This window comes from Nansenia antarctica (genome assembly GCF_963989245.1).
Source record: "Nansenia antarctica genome assembly, chromosome: 4".
In the NCBI taxonomy this organism is placed as follows: Eukaryota; Metazoa; Chordata; class Actinopteri; order Argentiniformes; family Microstomatidae; genus Nansenia; species Nansenia antarctica.
The window spans coordinates 6,202,915-6,215,024 of record NC_137689.1 but is presented as its reverse complement, the minus strand read 5'-3'; positions in this window follow the sequence as shown (position 1 = coordinate 6,215,024).

Sequence of the window (12,110 nt, the reverse complement as noted above, 5' to 3'; positions counted from 1 at the left end):
AGGGGCCATTGGCAGTCGTCGTGAGAGAAGCATGATAGGGATAGAGTACAGTACAGCACATAGTTCTTTAATTAAATCTGTCCTAATAATCAAAATACAATCAGAATGCACTTCTACACATGTATATTATACTTTTTGGGAAGGGTTTGTGATCATTTAAGTGGACATTTTAGAGATTTTAGAGACCATTTTAGAGATTTTAGAGACCATTCATTTTAGAGACCATTTTAGACACCGGATCCCCATTCTTACTCCTCCTAATCCCAAAACATTTAGGGGTTATTGAGACATTTCGATTTCTAATAATAATAATAATAATAATAATAATAATAATAACTTCATTTGTATAGCGCTTTTCCTGCAAACGTTGCAGCTCTCTAGAGAGAAGACTTAAGGTTTGTTATGCAATATCCTGAAATCAGAAATGAATGAGGACATTACTAACCTGATGATTGAGAAGAAAGTGCCGCTCCTAAAAAAAACTTCAAAGTTTACACACATGTGGTATGCAACCTCATTTAATGGCAATGGACTGTGATGTCACAACTAAACTGGCTATGCAGAGTTCTCTGTGAGAGACACGTAAGCCCAATGCCCACAGCGTGCGATTTTGTCGCACCGCCGAATTCGATTCCATTGTTTTGAATGCATCTCAATGAGACAATGCACACGGCGTGCGATGCGATATTGTCGCACGACAACATTCGATTCTCCATTCACATTCATTCATTCATTGGTGTGAATTGAGGATCGAATGTTGTCGTGCGACAAAATCGCACGCCGTGTGCATTGTCCTTAACTACAGTAGTACAGATCATAGTTGACTGTTGTTCCTGTTGATTGCCCCCCCCCCCACCCACACAAACACACACGCACACACACACAACCCCCTCCCCCCCTCTACCTTCACACACAGTTTAGTTGACTTTGTTTTTATTTATTTTATCTTCGCTGTCTTAGCCGTTCTCATGTATTGTATGTATAGTTTCGTGTTGACCCAGTGGTGTCTTTTTAAAATATTTTGTATTTATTCTTGCCGGGACCTCTTGGCCAGGTCATCATTGACAATGAGAAATTCTGGTTAACACTAGAACAGCCATGCCGTTCGGCCGCCTCGGGGGTCAAACGACCCCCTCTTTACAATGCTACGCTGCTATTTACCCATAACGACCGCTAGTTGGCCGCTTGTAAATTAGCCTGCTTCCTACACAGAAAAATGGGAAAATAGCTTTATACTAGCTTATCCTGATGTGATTTTGAAAATGTAAGGATACTGGGTGGTAGAACGCACATATCTAGGAAAAGTCCTGAAAGGAGGGTCCTGAAATTTGATCGAGTACAAAGATATAACATTTTTGTTTACTCACAACGGCTGTTGTATGTTGTGTGTTAAATAAAGGTAAAAGGAAAAAAAAGTAGGGACTATGCCAAGGCCAGCACTCATATACACTTCCAGGAGAGGGGATTCATAATCATACTGATCAGTTGACATTGTTCATGTGGTCCGAGTCAGTGTAGTACTGTACATCCCTATTAGTGTGACTACAATTGATTGGCTGAGACACAACCTACCGAGAACATCAATGAAACAACCCTTTTACTGGCCTTTACACAAAACAGACAAGACGTTCACATCGCCCCGGGACAAAGCATCACGTGATTTACAGCAGTACACCCTCCAGTCAAATATTTGTGTTCTTCTGCATTAGTCTGTAGCGGAGACGATGTTATACAGAATTTCCCCTTGTATTTGTGTGGCTCCGGCCCAGCCCAGCCCCAGCCCAGCCCAGCCCTGGCAGACAGAGTGATTTAGACAGCGTCTCCATTAGCTCCGCACTGCCCCCATTTAATCAAGCCCCCCTCACAGCCTCTCTGAGACACTCCACCACCACCACGAGAGAGAGCTTTACTCACATGTCACCCGGCCTCTATCGCCTGTGATCTGTGATAACAATCGTGTTGTTTCATCTTCATTAACCATGCAGAAACAACGCTGCTGCTTTCTGTTTTTAAAACTATGCTCCATCAAGTAAGGACTGTACTGTAGCACCCATCGTTAGCGTGGCGTACTTATCTGTTCAAATGTATCAATAGTCGTAGTCATCATATCATGTGTGGGAAGTAGCATAAAATAGCATAAAAGCAATGCGAAGCTTTTGATCTTTCGAGCTTTGGATTTCCAACGGTTTCTAACTGTATCATCGTCAATAACAGAGCCAGCAGCCCTGCCTACCCCTTAGAGAGGTCTCTGTTATCTTTGAGAGGCAGCGCTCTCTCTACGTACGAGACACGTCCTCCTCTCCCGTACGAGGGCTGACAGTTATCCTGCCCTCTCGTCAGCAGATTACAGACGACTCGCGCGGCGGCCCGTATGTTATTGCGTTATTGGGTCCTCTGTGCATTGTTAAGGCGTGTGTACCCTCCCGGGGGTCTCTGGGAAACAGACTCGGAGCTTCACGCCTGCTTGTCTTTCCCCCTAATTGACGAGCTTGTTCTCCCACTACTTTGACCTCTCATTTCTCGTTTCCTCTTCTGGGAACGGAAGCTACGGTTTGCTTTCAGAAGTATCAATTCATTCCACCCCCTTGGGGGGAGGGTGGATAAATGTTCTCTTTTACTTACACCACTGAATGAATTGAATTATAGTAACAATAACAAGCTTAGCAGCTCTAAATATATCCATTTGGGGGGATATTGTAGTCTGGAAAATACTGTTGAATGGAGGTGTCTACAATGCTGTGTAGTAAGTATGTGTATTGATAAAACTATGGATGTTCAATGAAGAATCGACATCAGATTGTTGTAGAGTCATTTTGCAGTGGTGGATGCCATCTTTAAGTTCTCGTAACAGTGAGACAAGGCTGTTTGTAGTATTGTAACATCTGCCATCACATGTTTCATCTAAAACCATCCTGCAACGTTCTGGAGACTTCTACCATGTTTTAACAGCGGTGGTGAAATGGATCTTATCCAGCCAAAGACTTTTAAGTTAATTAACCCTGCCTGTTTTCATAGTAGTGACTCATATCATAAGCCTACTGACTTATATGTGACACATTGTTCTAGTCTTTTGGTCCGCATATCGGGAACCAATCAAAATGTTCAGACTACGTTTGAGAATCACAACACAAACTCCCTAGTCAAGTCAAAATACTGCAACAACGCAATGGATTCGGTGAGTAATCCCCACTGCTACCTAGTTAACTATAACACTACTTAACATTGTTAGCAGGCTCACAAAACAAGCTGTGTTAGTTGACTAGCGATGTGTCATTGATTTTCAACAACGCGGAAATGTATTCACATTTGTCGAAAGAAAAGTCAGTCCTAACCCTTTCTCCCTCCTTCTCCCCTCCCTCCCTCTATCCCACCCTCTGTCCATCCCTCCCTCCGTCCCTCCCTCTGCCCATCCCTCCATCTCTCTATGATCTTGCAATGTGCGCTCTTCAGCTGCTCTACCAGCAATGCTTCCAGTGAGATAGGATAAAAACCTGGTGACCAACAGGCCTTAGGTGTTTCAGGTGTGAATTCCCCTGCATTGGAGATAGACCACTGCACATCACTACACTACTGACAAGATACTGGTTTCTCCTCAGTTTCTTTCTCAAGGGTCATCTTTACATAGCATCCACAGGATTCATGACAAGTGTTAACTTCTTCGGCAACATCTCAACATCTCTGCAATGTGTCTGCAAAGTCTCTGAGTGGAATGTTCTGGATTCCATGTCGGCCTTCTCTGTACCTCTAAACCTTCTTCCATCTAACTGTGTTGTCTCCGACAACTGATGCCTGTGTTTGTTCCACCGTAGCATCATTCTGACAACCCAGGTTTTGGATTTGGATGTGGGGGCGTCAAAAATATATAATACTGTGTGACACACGCTACATCAATCCACGATGCTCACTAAGGAATAACAACAACTCATTGGTGTCGTACATGATTCAACAGCACAACCCCGGAACAAACGTCAACAGAATGTTCCAACCTTTTAGATTAATATGTAGTGAAGCATTGTTATTTATAGTGTGTGTTATTCATTCATTGTTTAGTTACATAACGACGGATACACAGAAGTGTCACCTGGGCATTTTCTTTCACCACGCAAATACACAGCAACATAACCGAGCTATGACGACGTTAACTGTGACAGTTGGTACAAGATGCGTATCGTTTGTAGAGAATCCTGCTTTAGCATTGGTCCTCTTGTCGCTGCAGGTGTTGACTCACAAGAGAGTGAGATGGGCGCAACATTTGTATTTAGTTTTTTACTGAAACTTTCTTGAGAGTTATCGGTAGAGACTCAACGAGGATATTCATGTCAGGGTCTGGTGTCTTTGTGTGTCCGGGGAGACGTATAAGAGTAGGACAGGTTAGCCGGGGGTTTCCTGTGAGGATGCTCCTGTCACTGTGAATGAATGAATGAATGAATGAATGGTCTTTATTGTCATTAATACAGTACAGGTACCATACAACGAAATTTAGGAGGGGGGGCTCCCCTGGTGCTAGGAAAAAAGACTAAAAACAAGAGAGCCAAGGATAAAACAAAAAACAGAAAAGAGCTGGTTGACATAAATAAAGGCTATGTACACTATCTACTATACTATACTATACAATAAAACACTGTGCTGTACTCTATGCTATGCTATAAATATCCTAACATTTTCCTATATCTGAACCTTATGTACACATGGGTTGTCGTATTGCACATAATATTTGTTGCACATTCATTTAAAGTGTCGCAGTTAGCAGGTTTAGAATGTTCACAGTTGTATTACAATATTGCACTTATGTTTACAATCTAGAAGCTTAGTAGTTATGATGATTTTATACAGGCAGAAAGCTGTCTCTGACAGGCAGATATACACACCTTGCACCCAGGTAGGGACCTTCCTGCTACACACTGCTAGAGTCGACTGTCATCCCTCGTTACACGAACAAGGAGAGAAACGATCTCCATCTCCATCCTGATTCTGCCCTCATTTCAGGCTGTAGGATCTGAGACCGTGATGGCACTTTCTATTTTAGGACTGAACTGCTTCAGTAAATGGACCACATTAGAGTGAGAACAAGACAGTGAGCAAACAAAAAAAAGAGTAGGGTAGAACAGAACACTTTGTCTGGAACTTTGATTCGGTTCGGTTGACTTTGAAGATTTAATTGAAAGGAAATGTAATTGTTTTGAGAATGACCCAGTGAATAGGGGTTGTGCAATAATGTTATGTAGGGATGATAGCACGTTGTGGTAAGTAGCACTTGTGGTAAGTATTCCTGGAGTACAGACAATACCACATCTATATTCCCAGATTAAGTTAGGCAGGTTATTCTCTCCTGTTTCTCTTAAAAGGAGTATGAAAACAATTCATAACATCTAATAATAACATAGCCTCATAATCACTTAGTGAGATGCAAAGCTCCAGGTCAGTCATGAAAAGCGGCTTATAAAAAGTCCTTACAATAATGTGCTATTTGCTCCGTTTACTGTAAACAGCGGTGCTGTAATTCCTTACCCACAGGATGTCATTAGCTAAATGGATTACAATAAGTCCCCACCTCTATGCCTCACATTTTAAAACTGGAAACGTCTTAACTGGATCCATCAGTAAAGAATGCTGAATTAAGTTGTGAGCACTCAAGGAGCCTCAAGCTGTGTTTTTTTTTCTCTTTTAAAAAATGTGGAGTCACTGAATGGCAGCCAGCCAATTAATTAGTAGATAACTAATATTATTCTCCAGCTGGCTGGCTGGATAGCAGATCCTGCAGCTTATTAATACAATGCAAAAACATCACTTGTGCAACATTGTGTTGAAGTGAAGATGAGGTGAAAGATTGTGTACTGTATAAACACTCCTGGCACTGTTAAATGAAAACATGTAAACCTTCTAAGGGAGAATAATTACACGTTTCAGAATCTGAACTACTCAGATGATGGATGATTATATAAACATTCGGTAACGTGTGTGTGAGTTTGACGTGTGTGTTTACAGTGTTGATAATTGCTGACAATGAACTTCATAGTTACAGTACAGTTGCTACAGTACGAGGCTACACATTCAGCACTATCCTACCTTTTTGCCCCATGGATATGATTTTGTTTGTGGTTTCTTTTATCTTATTTACATGTATTAAGTGTTCTTTGTGGTATAGTGAAACCTAGCTGCTATTGACGGGAGTGGAACTATGTACAAGCCTTCTGGGCTTCGTTCCCTCCTTGCACCGTTTCATGTGTGCTAAATAAACTAAACTAAACTTATTCTGATATTCCGATATTCTGATATCCCTCTCTTTCTGGTACCTACTGTTAGATCTTACTGATTGTCTAGCAACATTTATGCTTCTGTCACTCAGACACACACATGACACAGACCCACACACACACACACACACACACATACTCTATTCTCAGGTCACTCAGACACACACATTCTGTTCCTTCCAGGTCAGCCTGCTCTTCAGGGGTAGCAATAACGCCACAATATGCAGACTCGAGAGGTTGTTATCTTAAAGACCTTGGGGGTTAGGCGCCAGGGCACAGACAGAGGGTGGTCAAGAGTATTTAAGCCTGTCTGTATGTCATAATGATGTCGTTGAATGTCGTTGAATGTCGTGGAATGGTCGTGGAATGCCGGATGCTGGTTACTGTGCTGAATGAACCATTCGCTGACTGTCTTAATAAATCAAGTACAGAGATTCCGACCCGTGTTGAACATTCTATTTTCTTGTCAAATTGTGTATGCTGCGCACCTGATCTATCCTGAGATGACACAACGCATTTAAGATCACAATCCTCAATAGATTGATCCATTCCATCATTTTACAGACAAGAAGATTCTACACTACCTAAGAGAAGAAGCGTCATAGCTCAGTGATGAAAACAAGCAAAAGAAACACCAGGCATTTTCATTGGCTATTATAGTGCCTAACCCCCTGGAAAGCAAATACCATACTCTTTTATTGCTCACATATGCAAACACACTTTAGGTTAAGTAATATCTATACTGCTCCAGTTATCTGTGATATTCTGTAAGAATAGGGTAATGTGGTCTAATGATATTGACTCAGACAGTGTGACATCAGTAATGACGAGAAGAGAAAGTCAAAAGAGCACTTCTGTCAAGTGTAAGTGCACAAGTCGGTGGTGCAGATCAGAGGACTAGTGCCTTGCCGATGTTGATGCTGTGTTTTAGTTAGCAGTGAGCTGAGGAGGACAGGCTGATTGAGGCGTGATCAATCTTTTTCCTGGGCTTCATAGAAGGCCCTAACCTCCTGGGCCATATTACTGCTCATACTGTAAGCCCCTCAGGGTAGTTAAAACCTGTTAACCATACTGTTAAAATCATATTTTTGTCATGTAAAAGGAAAATCATCTAGTTAGATAAATCATAATCTGCTTTCTATTCTTAATGTATAAACATGATGAAATCAAGATAATGGATATAAAACCCTCAAGAGTTTGGCCCTCGTTTAAACAATGTCATTTCTGGAGTGGAAGTACTGGAAATGACAACGTATTGGACACTCCTGAAAGTCCAGTGAAAGGTGAAGCTGAGGCCTGTCAAGATTAAACACTACTATAGTGTTTAACAGGGCCTCGCCTCACTCTGCTTCCTATAACGTCTCTATCGATTGGCTGAAGCTGTTAAAGCCAATTGCAGTGATTGAGGGAAGATGTGACGCACCTCTCCTAACGAGATCAGAAGGAGAATGTATAAATAAATGTGAATATAAGCCTGCCTCTTCTCCTGAACGGGACAGAGGGCAGTTTGTGGGGAAAGAACGTAAGGATCCATTTTTAATGTTGCTTTCTGTAACCTGTGTTTAGAGAAAATGAAATGGACACTTTGGCCTGGAACCAGATGAAACAACGCTGTCTGGCTGGCTACACAAACAGGAGCTGTTTCAGTGATATACAGTAGGGTGAACATTGTGTGGTGTGTCAGTGGAACACTCCTTTAAATGGTGTAGGACAATGTGTGTTAAAAAAAGAAAGAAGAAAGGTTAAACTTGTGTGGACATACAGTAGCTCAGCCAAAAGACCAAGATACCCTTAGCAGCCTTTAATATAGTGGCAGATCCATCGTGAGTTCAAATGCTTTGAGAAGCTTGTCAAGGCCCTGATCTGTGCCATGCTACCACCCACCCTTCTCCTGAGTAGGAGAAGTTTTTAAAGAAAGAACAAACTGGATTCCTTCCTAAACTATAGTTGGTTTGCTTCAGATTGCCATTGTTTATTGAATACAAATGATTTACATTACCAATGTACAACTGTACCAATCACTGTATCAATGTACCACTGGACTAATCAATGTATATGTTACGGTACATATTACGGGAAGACGGTACATGTGGGAAAACTAGGGTTAGGGTTAGGTGCTAGGGTGCTACGGTTAGGGTTAGGGTTAGGTGTGGGGGTAGGGTTAGGGTTAGGGATAGGATTAGGGTTAGGGTTAGACATGCCAGCATGTACCAAGTCGACGTAGCACCTAACCCTAACCCTAGTTTTCCCACATGTACCGTATTCCCACATGTAACATATATATTGTTAATGATTTGACTTACTGTCAAGTTTCCGTGCAGTATGGTTCTTGATGTTAGCAGCTTGGGGTAAACCACCACAGCAACTTGAAAGATTGGTATTGCCTCCTAATCTATTGATTGATAAAAAATCAAATGGGTCAGATCCATTAAAGGCATGCCTGGCTCATACTGGCTATGTAAGCAATCAGCTGACAGTAGACCCCTCTGTTACCAGGAGCCCATCCCTGTTTCATACTTTTTATCCTTTATTTCAACAATATGTGACACAGCCCAATGAAAAGGGCTACCTGTAGGCGAAATCATTTTTCTGTTTTTTACATGTGCTTAAACTACAGATTGTAAGCCTTCAAATGATGCATCATACATTGAAATCGGAAACAAATTGAAGACGACATGAGTATTTGAAAGTTGCTACACCGGAAATCACTAAGCACAGAAAATCCCCATCAAAGATAATGAATCCCCATCAAACAACAAGAAACGAAGTCATTGTGTTATAGATTACACTTATTTAATGAACGTAAAACTGTTCGGAAAAATAACGAGTGGGTACTTCACATCTTCGAGTTGAATGTTAGTTAAAAAAACGAAAATTAAAAAAAAAAAAAAAAAAACTTTAAAGACGAATTTGACTGACGTCTTTCTCATTTCCGAGAGGTGTCCAGAAACACCAGGAGCAGTCACATATTGTTAAAGGTTTGTATTAAAGTGTCCTGTAGCTACAACAGTCAGTCTGCGCTGCTGTGACATACTTTCAGGGGATTTCTCTCCTTTCATTGTTGTGCTGCAGGAATAAATGAACTACGAAGCTGGTTCGCTAGCTTGTTCAAAGAGAGCCCATTGGCTGATAAGACGAAGACGCTGCTCTGAACTCTTGAGCCATTCCATTGCAATGAGTCATAGTTTGCCCATTATCCTGCAACAATTCATAGTCTGCTCCCAATAAGGCATGAAATAGAAAAGAATATACTTACTGTCCATACCCTGATCCAATTCACAGTGAGTAGGAGGAACCACCGTTGCGTGAAGAAAATGACCTCAACACAAGACTTTATACCTCAGAATGGTTTGCTAAAGGGATTGGATCATCTCCTTCAGAATTCAAGCATTAGCCACAAAACATGTTTCTTTACAAATCAATTAAATAATGCTTCAATTCATTACTAACAAAGATCATGTCCATAGCCCCAGGAATAAATGTATAACAATTGTAATGGTATGCTCTAAAATTGTCATCACATTTGCATGGCTTTACTTAATATGGCTTTACTTAATATGGCTTTACTTATGGTAACAAGGGTTGTTGAAATGCACACAGGGTGCCAGGACATGATCACAAGTAAAACTGTCAATACAGCTCCCACCAGACAACCATATTGAGTGCAAATATTGAGTCGACAGTAAACTAAATATTTTCTAACCTTTGAAAACGTTCACTGACTGAATCACATTTCAACAATTATTTTCTGGGCACGATTACATGATATTTGAATGCCACCCCCCCCAAAAAGTTTTAAGAATTGTTAAGAGTCGCCTATAGCTTCTGGAGTGGGTGTCACTATTTGGACCAACTATATAACGATGTCGCTACGTCATCCAATAAAAAAACAACGAGGATGGTTGTTGGAAGTATTCCCGCCCCCAGCTCTCTGGTTAAGGCAAACCTTTCTAGTATCATCAATCTTTCACACACCTAAAAGGACATGCGTTGCACATCGCCCATGCAGGTCTCAAACTGCCAGCTGAAATAAGCAAGCCAGGAAAAGCAAGCTTTGACACATTGACACATTTCATATATAATACATACAGCCTGTGACATATGAAACACACAGGAAATGGTTGTAATATGTGACAATATTCCGCAATAGCAACTCTCTCTCCCCTCTATGATGTAGATTCCACATCTCCTTCAACTGTTTAACATTTAATCAACCTATGAGAGGTCATTTGACCCCTGTGAGTAAAAAAAAAAGTGTTATATCTTTGCACTCGATCAAATTTCAGGACCCTCCTTTCATGACTTTTCTTAGATATGTACGGCCTACCACCCCAGTATCCTTACATTTTCAAAATTACTTCAGGATAAGCTAGTATAAAGGTACTTTGCCGGTTTTTTTCTGTGTAGGAAGCAGGCTAATTTACAAGCTGGCCAACTAGTGGTCGTTGTGTGTAAATAGCAGGTTAGCATTGTAAAGAGGCGGCTCTTTCAGTAAGTAAAAAGGCACGGCTGTTCTAGTGTTAAAAGAAATATTGTTCAGTTCATCCACAGGGTGATGTGGTACCAGTCTGTTCGAGAGCATCAGGGTTGAGAGAACATTATCATTGAAAGTAATTAACTAAATGGCACGGGCTGTTTCCTGCCTTGATTGTCATAAAAAAAAAGTGCTCTAATTTTTTTCAGTGGCACTGATGCTGTTCACTTGCCAGAACTAATGATTGGAAGAAACACCATTTCCCTCCACAAGTAATACAGCAGTTCCCAATGGGATTAACATGATCTTCTGTCTCAGCCCCGATGTCTAACAAGAATGTCCTTACAACGGCTAGATAACTTGATTACAAAAGAGATTGTACTTACTTGAAAGTACTTTTCAAATGATTGAAGCCCAGTTCCTTCTCATAGACTGATTATTTGGTAATAGCTTGGTCAGGGACTGCTCCTTTTGACACTAGACAACCAGGGGGGTATTCCATCAATGTCACTAAAGGAAAAATCCAGGCTTATTCTGATTAAATCTTATCACAAAAACTTGTTGACTTATCACAAAAATAAGCCTGGGTTTTCCTTTAGAGACATTGATGGAATACCCCCCAGGATGAGTGTTCTTTATCTCCCCTTCAATCTCTCCCTCCCTCACCCTAGTAAAACTCTCCCCCAGCCCCCCCACCTCTATCAGGCTGCTGGAAGCCCCCCAGTGGCCTGCCCCTGTATGGCTGGATCTCTCTATGCATGCTCCACAGACGAAGCTCCGTAGATATTGTAAGAAGATGCAGGTCAACAGTAAACACCCGTTAGTAGAGCTGTTTTCTCCCCCTAGATAATTGATAGGAGTCATCCTGTAGCATCGTTAAGCCCACACACATCCAGGCCTGGTCGATGCTGCTGGCCTTGCCCTGCACTGGGAGGGACTGGCTGGCTCAGTCAGTAATGACAACCTTGCTTTACTTCTTTAGAATACAGCATATATCATTATTAGTCGACTGTATTTCACTCACTGTTCCATGATGTGACCCCAATTACCATCGTTATTACTGGACTACTGTTGGATACCTTTGTATCACTGCTCCATGACGTGACCCTCACTACTACTTTCAATACTGGACTACTGTATTCTTTACACTGTCCCATGATTCTGTCTGGGGGGGGGTACAAGGATGTTGTTTTGTAATGTTTGAGTAGTTTGTCTTATTGTGTGTCCTGTTGTGTCGTTGTCGGAAATGTGAAAAAGTCAATAAAAAGTAATTATCAAGAGGTATATATATATAACAAATATTGTATAAAATATAAATATTATACAGCAAGGAAGGACACTGTAGCACTAAAGTTTCTAATCTGATCGTTAGAAGTACACAG